Source organism: Cydia splendana, chromosome 9, assembly GCF_910591565.1.
Source record: "Cydia splendana chromosome 9, ilCydSple1.2, whole genome shotgun sequence".
Classification (NCBI taxonomy): Eukaryota; Metazoa; Arthropoda; class Insecta; order Lepidoptera; family Tortricidae; genus Cydia; species Cydia splendana.
Genome location: NC_085968.1, coordinates 12,783,348 through 12,810,883, shown reverse-complemented (window position 1 = coordinate 12,810,883; position 27,536 = coordinate 12,783,348). Strand labels below are relative to the sequence as shown.

At 39.2% G+C, this 27,536-nt stretch overlaps 1 long non-coding RNA gene across 2 annotated transcripts; it reads left to right on the top strand.

Moving 5' to 3' along the window:
* On the top strand, positions 1-25,921 carry LOC134793708 (uncharacterized). 2 transcript variants are annotated; one of them, XR_010144570.1, is made up of 4 exons: positions 1-151; positions 1,238-1,418; positions 12,806-12,915; positions 25,583-25,921. It is a non-coding gene; the product is annotated as an uncharacterized LOC134793708 (long non-coding RNA). The 2 variants fall into 2 exon arrangements; XR_010144569.1 differs by having other exon boundaries at positions 1,232-1,418.
* Positions 25,922-27,536: the final 1,615 nt, after the last annotated feature.

Sequence of the window (27,536 nt, the reverse complement as noted above, 5' to 3'; positions counted from 1 at the left end):
AAAGAATTTAATATCCAAGAAAAAAATGCTGAATATATAAAGCATCATTTATTATAGAATTAAAATGATATACCAATTATACGGGTTACATCTTAAAAAAGATGATTATCTTGGAAAGGATACACAGGTGAACAAAGTTAAGGTAAAATAGGTAAGTACATAATTCACTCGGCTTGAAACGTGGGGGCCCGTAGAGGCAACGCGTGCTAGGCCCCTGGCGTGGCGGCCTAGCACGCGTTGCCTCTATGAGGAGCTGTCAAAGCGCCTTAAGGCCTGCGCAAACCGGCGGAGCGCAGCGCAGATCACTTTAAAATAAAATTATCAATGTATTTTCTTCCCTATTTCAATTACCTTCAGGTATAAATTTAAATGCTTTGAGACCGACTTCGGAGCATCACGGAGGATTGTTACTCCGTGGCATCGAGGAGCACGTTAGAGGATACCACGGCGGTAGGCGCCGGCATGCCGCGGCATCCCCCGGCATGCGCCGAGGCCTCCCGCGGCGTGCGCCGGAGTAGCGCCGGAACGACGGGGGAGAACTCGTGCACACTAGTCACTAATCCCTTGTGATAGAGTACACGCGGCGGCATGCCGCGGCATTTCCCGGCCTGCGCCAAAGTGCTCTCTGGTGCGCCGGCCGCCAGCGCTTGGGCTGTGCGCGCTCGCGATATCGCGGGGGATTTCACCTCGCCGGTGTGCGCTGCGCGGCGTAAATCCTCCTCGGTGATCTGCGCTGCGCTCCGCCGGTTTGCGCTGGCCTTTATACCTATATGCTTCTGGTAATGCTCTAGGTAATGGGACGAACATCCACTTTGGTGGACACGTTCAGAAAAAGGAGAATATTATACAATGAGCTTTATTTCCATATGACCCAAGACTCTTTCGAAGATTTCAGAAACCAATATCCAGCAAGCACCGTCTGGCTTTCCGCTTGGAAGATATGGAAATACAATGCACGTACCTACATATATAAATATGTGTAATCATGTGCCGAAGCATATTAAGTTATTAAGAGGAAAGGGGATGACCGGTTCTCCATACAAACGTAGTCCCCATTTTCCTCTCTGGATATTTATATTATGGAATATAGGTAGTTAGCCATCAACAAACTGTAGTGCCCAATGCATTTTGCTACATTGTACAAATTTAGATTTCAGCTTGTCAGGTTTTGGCATTATTTTCTTCCATCAATCCCACGTTCTTCAGTGTTCATGTGTACAGATTTTTTCAGTTTCAGGAACGCGTGAAAATCGAAAGTTTAAATAAAAGAGAAGAAATTTCCGATGGCTGTGGGAATGTAACAAAATTTTAAAGTAGCGATTTAAGATAATCAATCATCTACAAACACGTTTTCGGCCACAGCGAATACGTTCACCACTAAGAATGTCGGTGGTGCACTCTCAAAGTAAAAAAAATGAGTAAGTAAATATTAACTATTAAGCTCATTACACTAATTGTCTAACAGTTACAAAAAATAAACTACATACTTATTGGGAAAAATATTTTGTTTGTCGATAATAGGTAGTTGAAATTTACTAAGCACTGTAAGTTTAGGGTTCCGTAGCAATAATGGCAAAAACGGAACACTAACAGTTTCGTCATGCATCTGTCTGTCTGTCCATATGTCACAGCAATTTTACTCAAAACTATAAGATAATGAAGGTAAGGTCACTGTGGGCAAGTCCGGCTACAAGGCAAGCCCGGCAACATCAAAGAGATACCTAATCACTACGTTTTAAGAGACGGGACTTCCATACTAGCGACTGGAATCAGTTTTTGTCAGTCTGTGTGTGAGTTTGGTTCTCCAACCATACCAACATGTACGACAAAGAACTGTCAAAGAACAATAGTACCAACATAACAGAGTCCAGGGCTCGGAACCGGTATTGATATACCGGTTAATATCGTTCATAAACCGTTATATTATTTCGTTCATTAATAAACCGGTTAATTGATGGAACGCGAACTTTAAAATTTAGTTCTCTCTTCTAACCGGTTAGTTGAGAGAACCAAATGTTTTCGTTCTCGAGGAACGATATAATACCGGTTAATCTCAGCCGTCTACAATATTAATCTTCGAGCAACACCGGCTTCCGACACATCGGAAGGGAGGGGCCCAAGCGATATCTCACCGTACAAATCTTTCTGCCATTTTTCGCGGGGGGAAAGGTGCACACAGTCGCACTTCTCACACACTTACATACAAAATCCAATCTGTAATGACGACACAAATACATAGGAAATGACACACGTCAAAGACAAATCTTGCAAACCTCGATCTCTTTTTGTGTACGGACGAGTGACAAGTGTCACAACACGCACACTAACAAATTTTCGTTGAAGTATGTTATTGTATTCTGAGCTGAGATGAGAAGTCGGATTTGTCGCTCGACCGATCCGCAATTTGTACTGAGCGAGCAAAATCGATAAATCCAACAATTACATGAGACTAAAATATAATAATTGTGTTTGAATGTAATTAAACGTATGATATGTAAAAAAAAATATTACATGTGAAATGTAACACTTTCTTTTTGTAAATTTGATGTCCCCGACCTCTTTTTATAACAAAAAACCGAGCAAACAGGCATTTTTGTGCAGCAGTGTTCACGCGCGCGTCTGGACTCGGTCTAGTGAAAAATCCAAGTGCAACTAGTTTTATTACCCGCGCTAGATTAGATTGACGCGCTAATCTTGTACCTCGGCAGAGGGGAAATAGTGCGAATGCCGCCTCCCTTCCGTGTTGCTCGAAGATATTAATACATTATCCGGCTACCCACTCTAAGTACTCGATCTCGATGTTGACTTGACGGTGCTGCTTGCTGACTGAATTGTTTATTTTTAGGGTTCCGTACCCAAAGGGTAAAACTATTACTAAGACTTCGCTGTCCGTCCGTCCGTCCGTCTGTCTGTCACCAGGCTGTATCTCACGAACCGTGATAGCTAGACAGTTGAAATTTTCACAGATGATGTATTTCTGTTGCCGCTATAACAACAAATACTAAAAACAGAATAAAATAAAGATTTAAATGGGGCTCCCATACAACAAATGTGATTTTTGACCAAAGTTAAGCAACGTCGGGCGTGGTCAGTACTTGGATGGGTGACCGTTTTTTTTTGCATTTTTTTTCCGTTTTTTTTTTGCATTATGGTACGGAACCATTGGTGCGCGAGTCCGACTCGCACTTGCCCGGTTTTTCTTATTTATACTTTTTGGGCGTGTGAGTTTTGACTGTTGGTGTTGGTGGTGTTTTGTTACATTTAAAATGGATTCACAAAGTTGTAAATATATTCCGGACAGTCAACCATTTTTCAATGAAGAAGAGACCGATAATTTCGATTCTGACAACTGTAAGTAAAATAAGTGGGTACACATTTTTTTGATAATCCTAGTCTGAAAGGATATAACGCTCTGAATTGTATTAGCAGCTTCTCCTCCTCTCCTCCTTGCATTTTGTATGCAAATTAAAAAGAATATTAAATGTTGGTGGACGTAATTAAGCAAACAATGCTGACACGCTGGCGTGCAAATTATTTATTGTCTATAGATATTCATTTTGAATTTTGTTAATCCTTTTTAACCGAGTTCCAAATCCCAAAGGAGGAGGTTATCAATTCGATTGTATGTTTTTTTTTTATGTTTGTTACTCCATATCTCCGTCATTAGTGTCATTACTTAATTACTGGACCGATTTTGAAAATTCTTTTATGATTGTACGTATATGCATACAGATTGGTCCCGTTTTTGTCAAAACCCAGTTCTGATGATGGGATCCATGAGGAATCGAGGGAACTCCTCAAATCTTAAGGGCATACATATAGTGATTTTTGGGTTTTTATCAACAAATTAAGCATATACATCCAAAAAAGTGACATTTGATGAAGTGGAACTGCTGATGATGATCAGAACGGAACTCTTCAACGACGCATAGTTCACGTTTGGCGATTTGTCGTCTTCGTTATGTTTGTTAAGCAAGTTAAGTTTTTAAGCCACATTTTTGTCAAGCTCGAGTTCTGATGACGGGATCCATGAGGAATCGAGGGAACTCCTCAAATCTTAAAGGCATGCGTATAGAGATTTTTGTATTTACATCAGAAAATCAAGCATTTTCATTAAAAACTGTCGCATTTGATGAAGTGGAACTGCTGATGATGACTAGAACAGAACTCTTTAACGACGCATAGTTCACGTTTGGTGATTTCGAATTTCGATTTTGACTTGGACTGCGACCCGGACGCGAAACCAGAACCGGACTCATACCCGGATCCGGTTCGGACCTGGACCCGGACCTGGACTCGGACCCGGATTCGGACCCGGACTCGGACCCCGGACTCGGACCCGGACTCGGACCCGGACACGGACCCGGAACCGGATTCGGACCCGAGCTCGGAACCAGACTCGGACCCGGACTCGGACCCGAACTCGGACCCGGACTCGGACCCGGACTCGGACTCGGAACCGAACTCGGACCCGGACTCGGACCCGGACACGAACCCGGACTCGGAACCGAACTCGGACCCGGATTCGGAACCGGACTCGGACCCGGACTTGAACCCGGACTTGGACTCGGACTCGGACCCGGACCCGGCCTCGGACTCGGACTCGGACCCGGACTCGGACCCGGACTCGGACTCGGACCCGGACTCGGACCCGGACCTTGACCCGGATAACCACTATGATACCTTAGGAAAATCTATTAGAAATGTGCAGTCCAGCGGGAGTCGGACTTAATTACTTCGTTTTTGATCCGACCCTACGGGTTTTTCACTCACGTTTCACATAAAAAATACATTGTTAAAAATTGTGTAATGTTACATTTCTAATGTACGAACGGAACCCTTGCAACGCGAGTCTGACTCGCACTTGGCCGGTTTTTTTTTAAATTTTCAAGCAGATGGGCTAATTGATGGTGGCAAATATGAAACTGATTAGTTTTCTTGTATAAATAAATAATTGGTTGATTTTAATCAATAATATAAATAATTAATAATACCTTCTTCTATAATCATTCTAAAGCTGCTATAAAAAAAATTATTAAATAAAATTATAAAATAAAACATCTGAAACTATTATTTATTAACAAACAGGAAAAACATGTAACAAACATACACTAATTAATTAATAAGTAGAAAAGTAATAAAAAAACAATAAACAAAAAACACATATTTCGGCGCACACAGCGTACTGCAGGACGCAAAAGGATTCCTACGCAGCGATACGCTTCGCTTTTTCGAGGAAAGCACTGATATTCTGCCGGTGACAAATAATAATACTCATTTTATCTTGCTGCGACGTTTTCAATTTAACCGGTTTATTTCGTTCCTCAAGAGAGCGTAATTGGTGTAAACCGTTATTTCAAAAGAACAGTTCTTTAACCGGTAACCGCAAACGGAAACGAAATCCATTTCGTTCCCGGGCAAATGAACGAAACCGGTTTGAGCGTTGAGAACGGTTTCCGAGCCCTGTAACAGACTTAAATAGTGTAGTATGCTACATGCTTGCGTATTTTATCGATATCGATAAATTGGGGAGGGTTGAAACATAGGCCTGGTTAGGCATAGGTTAGAATCGATCACTGCGCACGACGGCCTTTCAGTCTTGCTTGTGACCAGTTAGAACTGTTTGACGGGATGACGAATAGGAACAGATTTGCCGTGTGACCAATAGCTACAAAACTATGATGTGACTTAATGACTGACGCTGACGCTTTTGTGATGATGCTGATGATGTGACTTTTTTTTGAGAACTCAATTTACTTGTGAAGAATTGAAACAAATAATTTCGCTTTTGGCGGTGTGACAGGTTATAACTAGTGTCCGACCGAAGGTTCGGTTTCGGTTTCGGTTTCGGCCAGTTTCGGCCAAAAAATCATGTTTCGGCTGTAGTTTCGGTTTCGGCCAAAAAACGGCCGAACCTTTCGGCCGGGCCGAAACTTACGAAATGGTACTTCAAATCAGACAAAGACCAAAAGTTGGGCAATAAGTAGGCTACGCTCAACTAGTGCCGCGAAGTTGATTTTCTCAATAGTTAATATTTTGCGAGGCTGAACAGCCGACTATTGATTAAAACGAAGAAAAAACCCTTAAAAGTGTCCCAGTACAGTTTTTCATACGAGTGCTCGACCTTAGCCTCACTTTTTACCTCGATTTACCATTTTTTTGTGTTCCACATGTCCTCTACTTCAGCTTAGCCTTTGGCCTCGCTGGGCCATGCTCGGCCTGCGGTCTCGCTTTTTAATACAATGGACATTGGTTGGAGTCTGTGCTCAACTACTTATCCTGAAGCCTGAAACACGGCTTTGACTTCGCATGAAAATTCGCCTCACTGACGCACTTCGGACTTTTAGGCCCAGGTTAAGATCGGTACCCGGCCTTTCAATATTGTCAACAAAAAATTTCGCGCTCGCTACGCTCGCGTTTTTGGTTCATTCTTGGTTGACCCTGTATCTACATGTTAGCATACGCAGTGTAACTGGTGCAAATGTTATTTATACGTCATAATTACATAGAAGTTTTGTTGTTTAAAATAACACTTGCACTGCGTGTGTTATCAAAATCGTTGCAGAATTATCTTGGTCTAACTCTAGTAATTTTCTTAAAAAACTGCTTAAGTATCATCAATTTCAAGGACATTGGGTGTTGATAACCCCATAATATGAGTGTAAAAGCGGTTTTAGGAAATTTTTTCAACGATTTTAACAAGTCTACAAAAGTTTCGGTTTCGGTTTCGGTTTCGGCCGAAACTAGAACCAAAGCCGAACATTCGGTTTCGGTTTCGGTTTCGGCAAAAAAACATGTTTCGGTCGGACACTAGTTATAACAAAATTTTGGTGTGACGAGTTGATGCCTGAATCCTTTTCGCATGGTGTTAGGTACTTTATTAAATTTTGATCTCAGTAAATTAAAAGAAACGATTGAAATTCAGTTTAAATGACTATTGATCCTTTATTTCGGAAATCAAAAAAATAATTACCTACGTGTAATTATTTGCCAAAAAAGGTTTACCACCCCATTTTCGTCGTATATGGCCTATATGGGCGACTTGCCTTTGTATTAGAAAAATGGTGTTTATTTCTAATCTACACCCCATATTAACAAGTTTAAAGTACACTTTTCATTGTCTTGATTCGTTCCTTTTAGGAATTTGACTACGAACATAATATACGCACCCATAGATTGGCTGATATCATTACTAGACGGACTTCCCTTAAACTGCACGGGAAGTCCGTCTACTCGCCAAATTTAAAAAAAAAACTATTGTTTTTGCTTAATTTGTGTTTGAAATGATCTGTCACTAAAGCTAAACTATTAATCGAACGAGCGAGCGAAGCGAAGTACTTACATTCGACTTTGAACACGCGGCTGGCTAGGGGCACGTCCTGGCATTTCGATGTTTTTAAGCTGAACTGGCAGAAGATAGTTTGATACTCAATAACTTAAGTAAATTTGTTCTAATTTAAATGAAATTAGGTAAACGTGTAGTCGAGGGCATTATATTTTAGTCATTAAATTATGAGCAGGCCCGATCAAGGGGTTATTGAGCTAGAAGAGCTTAGAAGGCCAAAAAGCTGTTTGTAAGAGGTCTTGCTATTCTGGTCATTTTAATTGCAAGAAACATGGTCGAGTTTAGTATCAAATGAAAGTGCTTGGTTTACACTTTTATAATATCGTTTTTAAATTTACCAGTTTGGAATAATTAGCAAGATAAAAATAAAATAAACATAAGTATTTGACATTTGACAGGAAATGTTTCAGGGTAGCACAGATACAGTTTATTTTTATCTCTATGGTGGTGACTTAAGTCCAGGGGAGGGACAGCCGTATACAAAGCCCTTTATTCGAAAAAATAGCGCCATCTATATTACTTAACGCTAAACTTTTTTTTGTTAATATGGCTTCACTTTATTTCGTCAGAACGTCTTAAAAGTCTTGTATCCAGGGCATGAAACAAACAAATAAACATCGCGTTGCCATACTTGCCATGGAGGCAATTGTCACAAAAAAACAACTTTGTCGAATAAAACTCAAAATATTATAACACCGTATTTATAGTCTGTACTACGACATAATTCATATAAATAAAAATACTTTCAGTTTTACAATGTTAAAAGAAACAAAGTTTTCATACGCCATCACAGTTGCTGAGAACTTTATTATCAGAAAATTCAGAAAAAATCAGGGCGGGTAGATTCACAACCTGTGCTGCGTTCAATTGTGTTTCGTGGTCAATTGTGTGTTATTCCAGCCGTGTATGATAGGTATTTTATTTACATCAACAGTCAAGTTAAAAGTACCTGTTTTCGTGTATTAATAAATATCCTGAAGCCTTTCTTCAAAGTCGAAGTTTTTTACGTTCGCAACATAGGTCCTTAGACGCTATTTATGCCCCTTCACCCCTGATATTGACGTTGATGTTTCTGGTTAAGAATTACAGATGGCGCTTCAAAATTGATGCAAAAAAGTTCCACGAGAAGGTCTCTTTGTCCTATACAGGGTGTCCCTAGCCATTGGACAAAGCCGAAATGTACATATGCATCAGGGTATATAGAACCAGTATACAAAGTATCATAACAATCGGTGTAGCGGTTACGAATAAATTAACAAATTACAATTTTTTTACTTTGGAGCAACCTCTGTGTTAATAGCTCCTGAGGTAATAAATAGTATAAAACCTTCTTGGACCGTTTTGATTATCTTTTTTATTTATGACATTAATAAGATTCTGACTTTTGACAAATGTCATCATTGTCGCACATTTTCAAAAAAAATGCCAAAAGCACTGCCAATGATTAATAACAATTAACACGCGTTCGACAAGGATGACGGTCAGGGCATGAAGTTATCTAGATCCGAATTGTCAAATGTGACAGCGCTATCCTGTTTTGCCAGTAATGTAAACAGAATTACCCGAACGTCTGAAATTTCTTTCGTGAATCGGAAGATATTGCTAACGAATAATTAAAATTGACGTGTTATTGTAAAATTTAAGATAAAATACATTATAAATGAAAATTATAAAATTATAAAGAAATATTTTAACTTATTAACCATAGCTATAATGTACCCATGTAACATGTTATGTTGAAATAAAGTGGCAATGTTATTGTGACGTAGGCCCGTGTCACTCTGGGAATAGAAGACCATGTTTTATTAGACCATGATTAAAATAATAATAACCGTTAGAGCATTTCTGAGAAGTAACCCTACGTGGGATATCAGGGTTTGTCCAATGGCATAGTCTAATAAAACATGGTCTTCCATTCCCAGAGTGACACGGGCCTACGTCACAACAACATGGCCGCTATATATAGCGCTATCGCATATTATCATATAGCGCTGTCGCATGATGACGTAGGCCCGTGTCAGTTAGGTGACCTAAAAAAGACGGGAATGGAGTACCAGGCGGAGTATATTATTATACCATGGTCCAATGGCTAAGGTCACCCTGTATATAGATGGTCAAGCAAATCTTGTCAGTAGAAAAAGGCGTGAAATTCAAATTTTGTATCAGACGATATCCCTTCGCGCCTACATTTTTCAAATTTGCCGCCTTTTTCTACTGACAAGATCTGCTTGACCAACTATTTATATTATACATACTACTCTTTGCTTAAATCTGTCAGTTGCCGCCTATAGTGCGACATAAAATAGTAGAAATTAAATAAAATGGAACTCAAAAATGTCCATACTAAATTGTTGCCATGTGTAAGCATTTTACGTCAAAAATGTGACAGTTACGTAGAAACTGGCGCCCTCATTTATTTTCTATTATTTTATGTCACTATACGAGTACCTAAGTAGGTGCAACAAAGTCAATCGCTATATAATTTTTGGTTAACCGCGATTTCTCAGTTCGGGGCGAACTACTAGTTATTAAATACTTCATCGTATGCGATTACAAGCGTTAATGTAGGTTAATAATTAACGAAACTAGATCACTCCAAAGTGAAAAAAAAATATGCCGGTCTTGCCTACAGTGACCTTAAGTATATTTAATTTTGTAAACCTCTACTTAGGTTACAAGTTCAACCGGTTGGTGGTGGTGAACCGATTTGGAAAATTAGTTTTTTGTTTGGAAGTATATACATAGTTCCAAGTTGGTCCCGTTTTTATCCCAGTTCTGATGATGGGATCCATGAGGAATCCACGGAACTCTTCGAATCTTATAGGCATACATATAGCGTTTTTTGTGTTTTCATCAATAAAGCAAGTAGGTATTTACATTCAGTTTTTATTTATATCAGTTAAAGTGACAATTAACGAAATGGAACTGCTGACGATGATTAAAACGGAACTCTTTAACGATGCATAGTTCACTTTGGCGATTTGTACTCTTGGTTAAGTTTACTAAGCCCGTAAGATTTATAAAGAACATTTTTATCAAGGTTTAGTCTGATGATAGGTTCCATGAGGGATTGAGGGAACTCCTCAAACCTTATAAGCATACATACAGCGAGTTTTGTATTTTCATCAACTAAATAACTAAGCATTTACAGTTACAAAGTGCCATTTGATAAAGTGGAACTGCTGATGAAGGCTTGAAGTCGGTTTTACTTTTTTTAGGGTTCCGTACCCAAAGGGTAAAAACGGGACCCTTTACTAAGACTCCGCTGTCCGTCCGTCCGCCCGTCTGTCACCAGGCTGTATCTCATGAACCGTGATAGCTAGGCAGTTGAAATTTTCACAGATGATGTATTTCTGTTGCCGCTATAACAAGAAATACTAAAAAGTACGGAACCCTCGGTGGGCGAGTCCGACTCGCACTTGTCCGGTTTTTTCTTAATTATCTTAAGCCTTTTTACGTAATTATATTATACTTTTTTCGACTTTTAAATATTTGACGCTGTCATGTTTTTCGAATAGTAAAATAAACATGTCAAGAGAAAAAATAGTGATCTTATTTATAGAAAGCTACTAAAGTATGAATAAATACCTACGCAAGAGTAACATAACAACATAAGATGTACTAATTAAGGTATTTGCTTAAATATGATATGGTGTAGGTTGTTTGTGTTATCCGCCTGTATTTTAGGATTTCGTTATCTATCCAAAACATGCGCACCCAAGTTATTTCCATGTTTTTGTCCCCCAAAACCCTGATCGTGTGAAGAGATTTTATTTACTTTGACAAATAGAGCATTTGCATTAACTACAGATATGAAAAAACGGGACCCTTTAGGTATCACTTCGTTGTCCGTCCGCCTGTCGGTGGGTCTATCCGTCCGTCTATCCGTGTATCCGTCCGTCCGTCCGTCCGTCCGTCTGTCAAGACCCTTGATCTCGGGAACGGGTGGAGGTATCAAGTTGAAGAGGAATAAAGTAAATACGAGTATTATTATTTACTAGGTATACAGTATGTCCAAAGGAAGAGTGCTATGATAAGCAGAAGTAATTTTTTAGGGTCCGGTACCTCAAAAGGAAAAAACGGGACTCTTTAAGGATCAATTCGTTTTCCGTCCGTCCGTCTGTCCGTCTGTGAGTCCGTCCGTCCGTGTGTCTATCTGTCTTTCCGTCTGTCCATCCGTCCGTCTGTCCGTCCGTCCGTCTGTATGTCAAGACCCTTTATCTCGGGAAAGGGTGGAGGTATCGAGTTGAAGAGGAATAAAGTAAATACGATTATTATTTACTGTACAGTAGGTATGTCCAAAGATTTTCAAATCTTTTATATACAGGTACTTATAGTATATTTTTTCCACGACAAAGCATGGTTTCATGAAACATTTCCCGAAAACGCGTAAAGAGGCACAATCCACCTGATGATGCCGACATGGCTCCCAGCTTCAACTGCCACAAATGCGGTCGCAAATGCCGGTCCCGCATTGGCTTATACAGCCACGAGAGACGTTGTTCCTCGCTTACAGACGCTGCATAAATCATCTGTCAAGATGTTAAAGGCCTGAATGATGATAGTATTTTTTTTAAAAAGCTTTTATTAGTTCGACCTGTATGTAACTAACTATGTAATGGAATCTAAGGTAACTAATTTAACCATCTTCCAAGGATCGTAGCGTCATGAAAATTGGCAGCTGTATGTAGTTCTGATGACAATACAATAATATTATGGTACTGTCGAACTGATCTGATGATGGAGACAGCAGGTGGCCATAGGAACTCTGTGATGAAACAAAGCAACCTAATTGTGTGTGTAGGGAACTTGTCCATGACAAGTATTTAATAGGTGTTTGGGCTTAGGCTTTTAATTATTTATTATTTATATCCTCCCGGGTGGGGAGAGACGAAGGAAGAGACATTGACCAAATTCCACACGGGCAAAGCCTTGGCCACAGCGAGTATATAATCACTCCACCTTATAAAACAAAGTCCCCCGCCGCGTCTGTTTGTGTGTCTGTTCGCGATAGACCCAAAAACTACGGATCGAATTTTCATGCGGTTTTCACCTATCAACGGAGTGATTCTTGAGGAAGATTTAGGTGTATAATTTGTTAAGGTATTGTGTAACCCGTGCGGAGCCGGGGCGGGACGCTAGTACCAAAAATGGCGTAGTTGGTGTCAATTTTACGTAGGTTTAGGTAGAGAATCTTCAAAAATAAAACAATAGATACCTACAAAGCAGTTGTTATTGGCCCGTCTTTATACACCTGTATACAGTTATACATACACCATACGGAACATTTCATTTAATTGGATGGGTGATGGGAGGCATGTTTGACCTTATAAATGACTGTGCCCAAACATTTCCGAAACATATCGAACGTTTTAGTTGCAGTTTTCAGTAGTGTAAAATAATTTGTATATTTATAGTACCTCCTGTTATAAATGTAAATATAATATATTATTTTTTAAGGTTCAATGGACTGGCACTGGTTTCACCAAGAACGATGAGCGAGAAGCGATTGGAGCTACAAAATAAGAAATGAGTTGGCGCGCGAGCAGCGAGAAGCGAGTATAGTTCTGGTACTTACTTCTGATAGTTTTGCCGCCCGGCTATAAAGCGAGTGGTCGAATACGAGTTTGACGTTTTAAACACTGTATTTAAGGTTAATAAGGTCTACAAGGAAATATCAGCCTTCGTGAATTAAGTATTAATTGTAACCTTAGTCACAGAATAGAAGTACAATGGAACCTCGATAGCACGGATCTCAAGGGAAACGCCAAAAACTTCGTGTTAACGAGGTTTCGTCTTATAGAGGGCATCGACTTAGAGAGGTTCTTGTAGGTTTTTGTTCGTCTTAAAAACGCATTAAAAATTCGTGTTAGGCAGGTAATTATAGAAACGTAGAAATACAGTTTCTTTTTTTCGAGTTACAGAGGTTCGTTAGTAATATCGATATAGATGTGGTAAAACAATACGACTATTTTTTCTAGTTGCATGGTCTCTCCGACCGCCAAGCGAACATCGCTTCGCGAGTACCTACCGCTGAGCGATTTTATCGTTGACAGCTTTTATCGCTGCGAGTAAAGAGTGTAATAGTGCACTGCCTTATGGGAATTTAGTTCAGATTCGGAAACCGCTACCAACTTTTAGTATGTTGTTGGACATGGCATTGGGTCTCGAAAACTGCCGGGAAACAGCGGCGCCGACCATCTACTTCATTCAGCCTCGATTAGCCTTTTATAGAAGCAAATTTTAACTACGAGCGTAGCGAGTAGTTCGAAAAGTGGAATCTTGAGTGTTGCAAGGGCTTCAAGGCTGTGAAGGCTGGCAGTATTTTCCCTCTGATCCTCTGAAATACATACAGGTCAGACTCTTCTCTTTCCGCACAGAGTTTATAGTTTATATTTGTAGTGCCAGGCAATGATAATAAAGGTCTAATTAATTTTAATCTTTTGCTCGACTACGGCAGAATTTGCTGTCTATGCGTGCATGTACTGTTTACATGAAACTACTGAACTTATTTAATAAATGAGGTGTCAATTCATTCGTGTTTGTAGCCCAGGTGACAAAAACCACATTTTAACCAACTATCAAAGGAGGAAGGTACAGTTCGTTTGCTTGTTTAAGAAGCAAATTCAATTTATAAATTAAGATTCCAGTCGAAAATGTCGTTTTCATGTATTTTATGTAATGTCCTTTCATTTAATACTCGATAATTAGAACAATTCTTTGCATAATAAGAGCGCATTAAGATAGAATTGTACAAATACAAAAATAATAGAATTGTTGGCGAGCTTTAGTTTTTTTTCTACAACTTTCACAGTTTTTATCGGAAATTTAAAATTTAAATTGTAATGTATAGTTGAATAACTGGTTTCTTTAATATTATACGCAACATTTTATTAACGTTTTTAGTTTAGCCAGGGGTGCGAAACTCCTGACTTCGGCCAAACTCGGCTCCACTCGGCTCAGCATTGCTCCGAGCAATTATTAGGGTTGGCACCACTTGACTTCCTTTTGCATGCACGACCACAGATAAGATAATCACTTGAATTTTGACAACCCTAAATAGCAGAAAGAGATAGTGCCATATATTAGAAAGGGATAGCATGATTCGACCCTGAACCGCTGTCAAACTTCGGTTTTCTAGGAAGTTTCCTTTCTGTACGATAGTACTATTATTTGAGTCGCTTAAGTTCAAACTCGGGTAAATCCATCTGTCAGATTATGCGATTTTGGTATTAAGAAAAGGTAATAGGGTAGATATTTGCTGAGAGGGTCGAATGGATTTACCCGAGTTTGAAGTTAAGCGACACATTTATTCTGTGGTTTAGCTATAAAATCGATATACACCTACTTTTTTCATAAAAAATGGTATTCCTGTGTTTATAGCTCTTAAACCATTTTTTTTCTGCAAACAATGTTTAGGTGACTTATAATACATTTCATTTCATAATTTCCACATATTTGGTCAAATTTGGATTTTTTTGATATCAGTGTATGCCTTGAGATGTCATCTTTAATGTTGTGGTACATTTCTTTAACGTCCGACTTTTGGTTTGGTTATAAAATCCAAATAATCGAATATTTTTTTACCTCATTTTGTTTATTTTGTAAATAGCTCTTAAACTGTTGTATATTTTGGTACACACTGTATAAATGAAGTATAGAATATTTCATTAGCTTTCATTTAATACCCCACACGTGTATGTGCCATGCATAGTTTGGGTGCAATATGCAATATTCGCAACGAGACGGGAGTCATTTTGATGATATCATTCCGCTGAAGGCCTGAAGTAGATGGCCGGCGCCGCTGTCTCCCGGCAGTTTTGGAGACCCAATACCATGCGCAACAACATACTAAAAGTTGGTAGCGGTTTCCGGATCTGAGCTATCTCTTCGACTGTTTCCCATAAGGCATAGTACTTTAAAGAGAGTCCTCGTGCAATGTGAACAGCCAGCGATCTATCTATCTCTTTTACCGACACGGAATCTCTATCTTATCGCTTACGGGTCATTTTATTTAAAGTTGTCCCCTACACTTTTTTTTTAATATGGGAAATTTTATGTTATTTCTACTCAGAATCACGAGCTCTTTCTATCCTAATAGAAGAAAAAAAGTGTGCCAAGGTTTTTATTTCCATTCCGGTACCATTTTTCATAGACTTTGTATGGCAGTCACGGAATGTAAAGATCGAAAATTTTATGGGAATTTCGGGACACTTTTTTTCTCCTATTAGGGTCAAACAGATCACTGTGTTATGTCTTTCCTGTAGACATACACAAGAGTTAAGGGCTATAAAGGTTAATTTTCTTATTTAACCCTTATCCATGTGAAAAGGTCCTCCTTTTATTTAAAGAACTATGATAAAATCATTACTTACATGCCCACAAGCTGTTAACTATTGCCCACAGGAGAGAAAACTAGTGTGTTATCGCGAACAGCACATTTTTCTCTCCTGTGGGCAATAGTTAACAGCTTGTGGGCATGTAAGCAATGATTTTATCATAGTTCTCTAAATAAAAGGAGGACCTTTTCACGTGGATAAGGGTTAAATAAGAAAATTAACCTTTATAGCCCTTAACTCTTGTGTATGTCTACAGGAAAGACATAACACAGTGATCTGTTTGACCCATTACGATCAAAAAAAGCTCATGATTCTGAGTAGAAATAACATAAAAAATCCCAAATATGAAAAAGAAAGTGTATGGGACAACTTTAAATAAAATGGCCCTTACTTACACGTCCTTGAACTAGTGCATATCCATCCATACTAATATTATAAAGGCGAAAGTGTGGCTGTCTGTCTGTCTGTTACCTCTTCACGCTTAAGCCGCTGAACCGATTTATTTGAAATTTGGTATAGAGATTGTTTGAGTCCCGAGGAAGGACATAGGATAGTTTTTATTCCAGAAATCATCCCTTAAAGGGGTGGTGTTTTGTATGGGGACTTAACACCAACTGCACATCAAACTTTGTCAATAGGAACTGTCCCGCCCGCGCGGTGTAGTACCGGCGCTGGTGCACGATTTAGTTGGGTATAGAATAGGGTTTACTAACGAATGGGCCAAAAACGTTTCCCAAAGTATCACATCCCAAACTATGTTTCCCAAATTATCATTTCCCAAAAAAATGTTTGGCAAAACAACTTATCGCAATTTTTCAGTTAGCAATAGTCTTTTTTGGCAAGTTATTGTTTAGCAAATAATTACTTGGACAAGTTTCATTTTACCAAGTATTATTTAGTCAAATAAGCATAACATTGCATGGCATACAGTTTACATACCAATAGATATTTTTATTTTTGTTTTATTTGAAATACTTAATCCCGACCTTGGTATTTTTATCATTTTGGTTATGTTTTACGCATAGGGGGAAGCGGGGCAGATAGGCACAAGGGGCAGTTTTGAACACCCACACTAATTCCTTAACTAAAAACTTATGTTCACCTTCTGCAACACTAAAACGTGGCTTTGTATGTGTGATTGAGGTACCAGCTTCGGCACATCTCTCCTGCCAGCCGTTGCCGCTTAGTGCGTGAAAACGTGTTTCCGCGGTCGCATAGTAAATAAATTATGATTTTTTTATCGAGTTGTGGTGCGAAATTTTAGACTTTACCGGATGAACATCATAATGAGCGCTTAGTACGTTTATTCAGTAATAGAGTAAGCTTATTATTTTAAAGTACTTAATACTTAATAATATATTTTTAATAAATTATTTTTCATTTATTTGACCATTGGGGTACTTTGGTACAATAAAGATTGGGGCAGTTTTGAACATGTCAAAGTGCCCCTCTAGTGTATCTAAGTGCCCCTGCCAGTTTTTTTGTTGTGAAATTTTTTTTACTGAATAGTGCCATGTACAAAGAGAAAAAAAAATTACAAAGAAAAGTTAAAACAACCAAAGTAGCTTTTTGTGAAAAACTGGCACTGATTTCATTTTTTTGTAGTTTTAGTGCACCTGCTTAATAACTGGTTGTCAGCACTTTTTATTTTACTTCGTGTAAAAAAACGCCGAAATAACTATATACCAACATGAGAAACATAATTAACTTTAACTTACGAATGTAACATATTGAATATAAAATAACTTATTAAAACAAACTAAAACTACAAAGAAATTAAAATTAAAACTAAAATAAAAGAAACTTACCTATAAAATAAAAACCTAATTATAAAAAGAATACCCCCTCTAGCAGGTCCGCCTGTGGCATGGTACCCATTACGCTGGCGGCGTTTCCTCGCTGAACCGCCAGGGCGATTCGTTGCGAGAAATACGCGCCAGCTCTGGGGTCCCCTGTGGCGTCAATCAGCCGCCCCGACAGGGCCCTCACAAAGGCCTGCATGTCGGCTGACCAAGGGCCCAGTGTCTCTACCGCGAGCGCCGCAAACTCGTAGTCCTTAAGTAAGGACGAATATTTGCGGCGCTTGAGAACCTGGGCCTGGTCAGCCGCGCCGCCGGCCTGGGTGCGGGTCGCCTGGATATGGGACTGTGCGAAGGTATCTACGCACGTTGCGTCCCACACCAGGGCCCTACCTAGTTCCACGGCACCAATGTGGCCCCGTCGGGGCGCCTGCCATCGTCCCTCGCCATGCCCGCGGGTTCGAGAATCGCAGGCACAGACGCGGTGGCAAGCGACCGACGGACCAAATCATTGATGGTACCGTGGCGAAATAGGCGGCCGGCGCTTTTGGGGCATGAAAGGCCATGTCGGCCCAGCTGATCGACGTTTTTGCCACAGGCGCAAGTGTGAGGGACACATATTTTGGACCCAAGCCTTAAGCATATAGCTATTCTCAAGTTACTTGGGTCAAAAACGGTGCCTATTTGACGGGAAGGGAGTGCTCGTAGCCAATGGCCCGACTCGGGGGCTGATACGGCTAGAATTCGGGCACGTTCGAAGTCGTCCGGACTATCCTGAAGAAGTGTGGTATGAGCTGCTTTTAAGGGAGGGGAGTCCCAAGCCCGCTGAATGTGACGGGCGACTGGGATGTCCTCACCCGGACACGACTCACACCAGGCCTCCCTGGCCTCACTTAGATTCGCTATCTCATCGTCAGGTATCTGAGGAAGGTTTAAAATAATACCGACGAGAGATAGCGAGCCGTATACTGAGGACAGGAACGCGGGTAGAGCCAAACTGGCCGAAGTGCGAACGCCCAGTCCACCCAGCCTTATGGGTAGAACCGCTTGGGTCCATGAACTATTGTCGAGATGAATGTTCAGTGTTTTGGAAAGGCTTGCCTGAAGGGAGGAGTCTATGGAAGACAGGATGGACGGAAATTTCCAAATTGGGCAACTGCGGAGTAAATACATAAATTTGGGTGTAAATAAGCAAAAACGAATGATGAAAAGAGCCATATGGGGATTTATTTTAAATAGGAGGTCTGATGTATTATTGAATAAATTTAATTTACAGTTAATGACGGGTGCGATTGATTCGTCAAAAATTGGTGAGCCTAAAAGGGTGAGGGATGTTTTTGAATGAACGGAAATATTAGGTAAAACTGTGTTAGATAAATGAATATAATTTTTTTTTTAATATTAAATATTAAAAACTCAAAATTTAATAGTAAATATTATTTTCAAGGCATAACTTGTCAGGAAGTTATTTATTTACCTTGATTCATAATTATGTAAAACTGCTAAATCAATAACTGGATACTATTTAAGTTTTAAGCAAGATAAATAAAATAATAAACAGATGTAATTGAAAATAAAACTGTTTTATTAAATTGAATAATACAATTTATTCACCTTATCATCAACAACTAATATATCGTCGTTGAGAATGCCAAATCCGTTATGTGCACGATTCTTGATTGACAAATAGTTACCTAGCAACAAAATACATAAGGTATTAATTAATTTGATTAAAATCGCGCACATACCGTATTTGGCATTCTCAACGACGATATACAACCACTATTAGTTTATAATTCAGTAAGAGATTATTTAATTAATTATTAATTAATTAATCCATCTAATTAATCAAGTAGGTACATAATTATTACAATAATTACCAACATAGTATTTACTTAACTTTCAATATTCCTTTGGCGATGATTAACTCAGTGCTGCAGGGCAAGGCAGAATGCAGAATCAGAATGATCAATAATGGATCGGTCGGTCCCTTTTATACCCATTTCTACCTGGCAACTGGTTGATCATGCCACTTGTCATTCGATAAGTGACGTCACAGAAGTAGTTTCTCATGTACCTTGTCCATTTATCGAATCATGCAGAATAAAACTATTAGAATATATTTTCAATAAACTCCGTTATACATAATTATTAATCAGTAATATTAATACAAAATATAATCACTTCAAAGTAGATTACAAATCTTAATAGTAGGTTAACTTACTGTTTCTCTTGTCAACCGTGGTTTCGTATCGTACCCACATAAATAACAAATTCTGTCAAATTCACGTGATGTTGTGTTAAGTGTTTAAATAGTGTAATATATTATCAACATTGGACGTCAAAGAGTAACAGGTCAGTTTCATACGTAATACAATTAATTTGTACATAGAACAACAATATTCTAACAACTGCGTTAAAATTTGTTAGTATATCTATTTTTGTATTCAATGGAACGTGATCTGGAATAAAAATTTCGCATTTAGTGAAATTTAATGCAAGCCCGATTTTCGAAAATTTATCTATGATAGATTGTATATCTTGTAGTACGGTTAGTGCGTCTCCGCCAAGGGAGCCGTCATCTAAGTACCAACAATTGAATTTTGAATTTAGACTAGAGATGATGGGGTGAATGACCAAACTAAAAATGGCAGGCCCAAGCGGATCTCCCTGTTGGCAGCCCATACTTGACAAGATAATATCATTTCCAAAAAGTAATTTTGAAGGTGCTCCGTAGCATTGCCAAATGTATTTGTAAAGTTCTGGTAGCTCTTTTTTTACTTCTGCTAATAGAGCACCGCGGTCGACCGAATTAAATGCATTTTTGACATAACTGTAGTATGTTCTAATAGCACCGCACTTAATAGACGTTTTGTAATGTTTAAAAAGTTTACTACTGGTCAGCTAACTGAGTTGATCTGTAAAGTGTGCTCTGCGGGGCAGTTTGAAACACTTACGGGGCACTTTGATTCACGTGCCAAAGTACCCCAAAACGATGTATCAAAGTGTCCCATGTAATGTATCAAAGTGTTTAGAGTTCATTTTGAGGCCTAAAATCGATTTCAAAAAAAGGTGTACCAAGCTGCCCCGCTTCCCCCTACGGATGTGATTAGTTGAACCATAAACATTATAATTTTTAAGAAAAAAAATACCGATTTCTATGGGGGCCGGTGAAAGATTATTGTAGATGGTGCACTATGTAGAAAAGGAGGTAAAACCACCCACTTTTCTAGTAGCATTTCGTTTCTGTAAGGGTCTTAGTTCTAGCCTAACCTAACCCACTTCTCTGATAGCAGTTCGGTTCTGTGAGGATCGCAGTTCGAACCTAAACAAACCCACTTTTCTAGTAGCATTTCGTTTCTGTAAACCTAACCTAACCCACTTAACGGCTTTTTTGGAATATAATATTAGCCAATAAAAATCGTTTGCTAAATAATTTTTTGTCCTAACAACATTTGACAAAGTAAAATCATGCCAAGTGATAATTTGACCAAATAAATTATATGCGAAGTGTAACTTTGCTAAAGGTTTCTTTGGGAAATGAAACTATTGCGATAAGTTTGTTGGGAAGTGAAATTTGGCAAAAGGTATTTGGCCCAAACGAAAGTACACCATAGAATAGAGATAGTTTGACTCCCGGGGAACGACAAAGGGTTATTTTCATTCAAGAAATCACCCTTTAACTGATTGAATAAAATAATAGCTACCTACCTAAATTAATAATTCCACGCTGACGAAGTCGCGGGCAAAAGCTAGTATATATATAACAGTAAGCTACAGAGATGAGCCACCGAAAATGGGAACACCCAAATATTCCGAAATATGTTTTTCCGACTTTCATAACCTCGATTTTCATAATCACGATTTTTTATACGTCCGAAATATCGAAATCACGACTTTGAAAACCACGAAAGAAGAAAATCACGACTGCGCTATTTCCGAATACTTAAAATCCGATTGTCATATGAACGAAAGCTTAAAGTTCCGATTATTAAAAAATCCGAATTTTTTTTTTCCGAATTTGTCTATTCCGAAAAATCATTGACCGATCGGAAATAAAATAATTCGGAATTCAGAAATTCGATCTTTTGTAAACTCGGAATAACGAAATTCGTGATTTTCAAAAGGGAAGTAATTAAATGGTCAGCCGTTTTTAAAATTGATCTGCAAAAAAAAATGCATTTAAATCATTTGGACATGCTAGAACTGCTACCTTTCGGGTTAAAGAAACCAACTGCTACTAGAAAAGTGGGTTAGGATAGAACTGCAACCTTCACAGAAGCCAACTGCTACTAGAAAAGTGGCTTAGGTTAGAACTGCGACCTTTACGGAAACCACTGCTACTAGAAAAGTGGGTTAGGTTAGGTTAGAACTGCGACCTTCACAGAAACCAACTCCTACTAGAAAAATGGGTTAGGTTAGGTTAGAACTGCGACCTTCACAGAAACCAACTGCTACCAGAAAAGTGGGTTAGGTTAGGTTAGAACTGCGTCCTTTACAGAAACCAAGTGCTACTAGGAAAGTGGGTTAGGTTAGGTTAGAACTGCGACCTTTACAGAAACCAACTGCTACTAGCGAAGTGGTTTAGGTTAGGTTAGAACTGCGACCTTCGCAGAAACCAACTGCTACTAGAAAAGTGGGTTAGGTTAGAACTGCGATCTTTACAGAAACCAACTTCTACTTGAAAAGTGGGTTAGGTTAGGTTAGAACTGCAACCTTCACAGAACCCAACTGCTACTAGAAAAGTGGCTTAAGTTCGAACTGCGACCTTTACGGAAACCAACTGCTACTAGAAAAGTGGGTTAAGTTAGGTTAGAACTGCGACCTTCACAGAAACCAACTCCTACTAGAAAAATGGGTTAGGTTAGGTTAGAACTGCGACCTTCACAGAAGCCAACTGCTACTAGAAAAGTAGGTTACGTTAACTGCGACCTTTACAGAAAGCAACTGCTACTAGCGAAGTGGGTTAGGGTAGGTTAGAACTGCGACCTTCACAGAAACCAACTCCTACTAAAAAAATGGGTTAGGTTAGGTTAGAACTGCGACCTTCAGTGAAACCAACTGCTACCAGAAAAGTGGGTTAGGTTAGGTTAGAACTGCGTCCTTTACAGAAACCAAGTGCTACTAGGAAAGTGGGTTAGGTTAGGTTAGAACTGCGACCTTCACAGAAGCCAACTGCTACTAGAAAAGTAGGTTAGGTTAGAACTGCGACCTTTACAGAAACCAACTGCTACTAGCGAAGTGGGTTAGGTTAGGTTAGAACTGCGACCTTCGCAGAAACCAACTGCTACTAGAAAAGTGGGTTAGGTTAGAACTGCGATCTTTACAGAAACCAGCTTCTACTTGAAAAGTGGGTTAGGTGAGGTTAGAACTGCGACCTTCACAGAACCCAACTGCTACTAGAAAAGTGGCTTAAGTTAGAACTGCGACCTTTACGGAAACCAACTGCTACTAGAAAAGTGCTAGTAAAAAATAGGAATCACGTCAAATCGGAATTCAAAATTTCGGAATTATGACAATTCGGAATTCGTGATATCAAAAATCGTAAATGTTAAATTCGGTGTTTCTCCCTATCGGAACTGTTATATTCGGAATTATGTGGTTCGGAATTTAAAAAATCGTCGGCTTTACTATTCGGAAATATAAAACTTCGTGATTTTCATCGTTCGGTAATTACGACAATCGGAATTTTGATGGGTCGAGCATTTAAAAATCGGAATAATAAAATTCGATATTTTAAAATTCGGCATAAAATATTTCGGAATTATGTAGTGTACCCACTGAAAATATCATTGATACACAATTAGACACCTAACCTATTTTTGTAAGGATATATTATTATCACTGCCAAAAGAAGGTTAAAGGTGCCCTCTAGCGTTCCGGGAGTGGGCAGTCAACGTGAAAAATGTTAAAATGCTGGAAAGTGCAGGGGTCAAAATGTCCATACGGAACCGGCTGTCTATGTGGCAAAAAGTAGGTAGGTTAGGTTCGTTAGGTAGCTTCAGATGCCCGAAGGGCAAACCGCCGAGAAATAGGAGCCCCGCGAAGCGGGGCTCCGTCTAGTTACGTCTAGTTGCATAGACAGCCGGTTCCGTATGGACATTTTGACCCCTGCACTTTCCAGCGTTTGAACATTTTTTAACGTTGACTGCCCACTCCCGGAATGCCCTCTAGTAGTAGAAGGTATTGTCATACAATGAATGGTATTATAATTTTTTTTTTCATATATATACTATGGACATTCCTCGATGGCATCAAGTTGCAACCGGAAAGCGATGATCACACGGCAAATCAAATCCTGAAGACTATAGCAGCCACGTCAAAGAAAGATCTACCTACCTACCTACCTACCTATTAAAAAAAATGTTCATTCTTTCTCGTTTGATATGTAAGAATGTATGTCAATAAGATGTTATTAGTTAAGACTGCGTCGACCGTCCAATGGCACCCTCATTGGGGCAATTATGATTTCTAAAAAATACAAGGCAATTAATTAAACTATCATATAAATGATCATATTAATATAATATGGGATCCTATTTGAAAGCAATTTTACAATCATGATCATACACGCCATATTTGTTAAAATTGTTGTTATTTAATTACCCTATGATTAAAAATTAAATTAAATTGATTTAAGACCAACAAAGGATCAATTTCGTCATTTTAATTTTAATCTTTCAACGAATGTTAGTAGGCATACACACAAATTTATTAACTAACTACATATTTACAGATGATGGTGTAATAACAACAATTTTGTGTGGTACTATACAGCACGTCCACGGATGATTTTATTATTTCTTTTGCGGTACATATTCATGAAAAGAAATGTACTTTTATGTACTTATGTTTTAAAAAAATGTACTCGCACGGTTTTGGCATAGCGACATACAGGTCGTGGTCGTGCTGGGTAGATACTGCCTGGCACGACCACACTATATTTATGGTTAATTTAATGTCAAATGAATACAAAACAAATGTACTCAAATTGTACTATCTACAAGCACATCAAAATGTGACAGTCATACTGCAAAAATCGCTGTCATGATTAAAAAAGGTGAACCTAAGGGCTGATTTAGACGGCGCGCGAACTCGCATGCGACTTTCATTATATTTTTTTTGATCGGCTGGTGGCATCGTTTCCGCCATTATAAACGATGCTCCGATACAAATACAACGCTGCTCGTCGCAGTGCGGCGTAAACGCCATCGACAATAAGGTCCCTTTACATTGATGATCCCACATTTAGACATTATGCGCGCGCGAACTCTCATGAGATTTTAGTTATTTCAACCAGCCGATCAAAAAAAATTTAATGAAAGTCGCATGCGAGTTCGCGCGCCGTCTAAATCAGCCCTTAGGTTCACCTTTTTAGAGCACCGTACAAAACTTTGTTCACGGTGCTCTTATTTAATCATGACAGCGATTTTTGCAGTATGACTGTCACATTTTGATGTGCTTGTACATAGTACAATTTGAGTACATTTGTTTTGTATTCATTTGACATTAAATTAACCATAAATATAGTGTGGTCGTGCCAGGCAGTATCTACCCAGCACGACCACGACCTGTATGTCGCTATGCCAAAACCGTGCGAGTACATTTTTTAAAAACATAAGTACATAAAAGTACATTTCTTTTCATGAATATGTACCGCAAAAGAAATAACAAAATCATCCGTGGACGTGCTGTATAGTACCACACACAATTTTAACAAATTTGGCGTGTATGATCATAATTGTAGGATTGCTATCAAATAGGGTTCCATATATACGATCATTTCTATGATCTCATTGCGGCCTTTGTATTAGAACAATAATAATCCAACCTAAATTTCGGGTCGACTATTGAGTCCAGGACTGCTGCCAAGAAACTTGATGTCCTAATATTTAAGGTGAGGCGGCACCAAGCATAGGTCCCTTCGTGCATGGAATACTGCTGCAACCTATGGGACGGTTCCGCCAAGTATCAGCTGGCAGCCCTGGACTCGATAGAGCGCCGGGCTCATATACTTTTTGGCGATGGCTGTCAAATCAAAGTTACAAAGTCTTGTTCATATCATCGCCGACGAGTTACATGTCTATCGGTGTTTCTAGGGAGTGCGCAAAAGAATTGCACGACCTGATCCCAGCTTTCCCTTTCCGGACGTCCAGGCGCGAGGAGCGAATGCACCCGTTCGTTGTTAATATTCCATTTGTCCGCACAAAACGATTTGCCTCATCTTTTTTGGTAAGGACGATTAAGGAATGGAATGCGCTTCCGTCATCTGTGTTTCCTGGGAAATTTGACCTCGGTCTCTTTAAAGCAAGAGTGAATAGGCTATTACTTACTGAGCCGGTAAGCTCCATCATCTTAGGCTCTGTTTTCACTTTCCATCAGGTGTGACTAGAGCCAATGCCCGTTCAGTTTATTATAAAAAATATATATACAAAGAGTACTATTGTATTATTTCAGTAGTTAGTGCCTTTGGGTATAGTGCGACATAAAATAGTAGAAATTAAATAAACTGGAACTATAAATATTCAATACTAAATTGTTGCCATGTTTAAGCATTTTACGTCAAAAAAGGGATAGTAACGTAGAAAGTGGCGCCCTCATTTATTTTCTACTGGTTTCTGTCGCACTGTAGTTTGAGGCAGGAAATAGGCAATATTACGCAAAACCCTGCGTAGAGGGCGTTACCGTCCGTGCATTACATGACATGCACCGTCAAACTATTTGTATTTGTGCATTACCTGTAATGCACGGACGTATCGGTCCATGTCAGTAGTGAAGGCGAGGGACAGTTAAAGTGTTAATAATAATAGCACAACCCAGGGCCTATCACTCTTGGCCATTCGATCGACAGAGAGGCAGAAGAAAAAATTTCGATTAACGCGTTTTGCGGTAGGCCATCTGTAAACATAGGTACTGTAAACAAATCACCTTGATGCATCAATATCATAGTGAAAATTGTGAAGAAACCCCGGGGGGTCAGGGCTTTGCACATAGCAAGACCGGGCCGGGCCCGCACCGTGCCATTCCCGAGCCCTGCATGGTGATGACATAACGCTTTGCATAGAAAACGAAGCTCCGGAAGCTCCGGCCCGGCCACAGCCCGGTCTAACATGAGTCATCCTAAACTGGAAAAAAAACCGGAAAAACTAAATTTTGTGAAATGATCGATAAGCATTTGATTTTTTCCGGGATTTTCATCCCTAATTCCACCCAGTAATAAAAAACGGACTTTTCTAAATATGGTTAAAGTACAACTTGGTTTATGAACGTGAATAAGCATTTTTGAGCGTTCATAGGTGAATGTGTGGAGCGAGCATTATTTGACGTATAGGTGTGGGTTTAACAAAAAGAACGCTTGTCAATAAGGCGTTCGTGCTGTTAAAATTCAATTAATAATAGCCTTTATCGACCATCAACAGTGTAGTCCCCTTTTGATTGATGGAAATTGTCACGTATAGTTCCACTACTCGCCGCCGCACCGTGAATAGCGCGTTAGTTCATCTATCGCTCACAAGATGTCATTAATTCCTGTAAACGTATATACTAAAAAAAAAGCTTTACTCTATGCTATAAAATACCCTTTCGCACGTCAAAAACTCCAAGATGGTGCCCAAGCCCATGGACAAAAAAGTCTAGCGATAGTATCCACACCTGTCAAAATTTGACATTAGCAATCCACAGTTAGGTGACAACGAAACCAAACCGACGTAACCGACATACCCCGAGTTCAAAGTTATAATAAACCGTATAGTAGTAATAAAACAAAGTTGATTTTTTCTTACTTATTTTTTCGATCGCATGTTTGCGATAGAATGCGATTCGACGAACATGCGATACAATCAACTGAGGATATGAAGTGGATTTCAAATGTCAGATAAGTACGTGTCGAATTAGGCCCCAGGCCGATTAATTATTACGTCGTCAAAGTTATTTAAAAATACTTTTTTTAACCCTTCAATATAATTATTAAACTTTCAGGTGGGACCTTTAGCCCGCCATAAAAAAATGAATTTTTATTATAGGCTTTTTCCTTTGTTTTTTTTTACTTTTTCA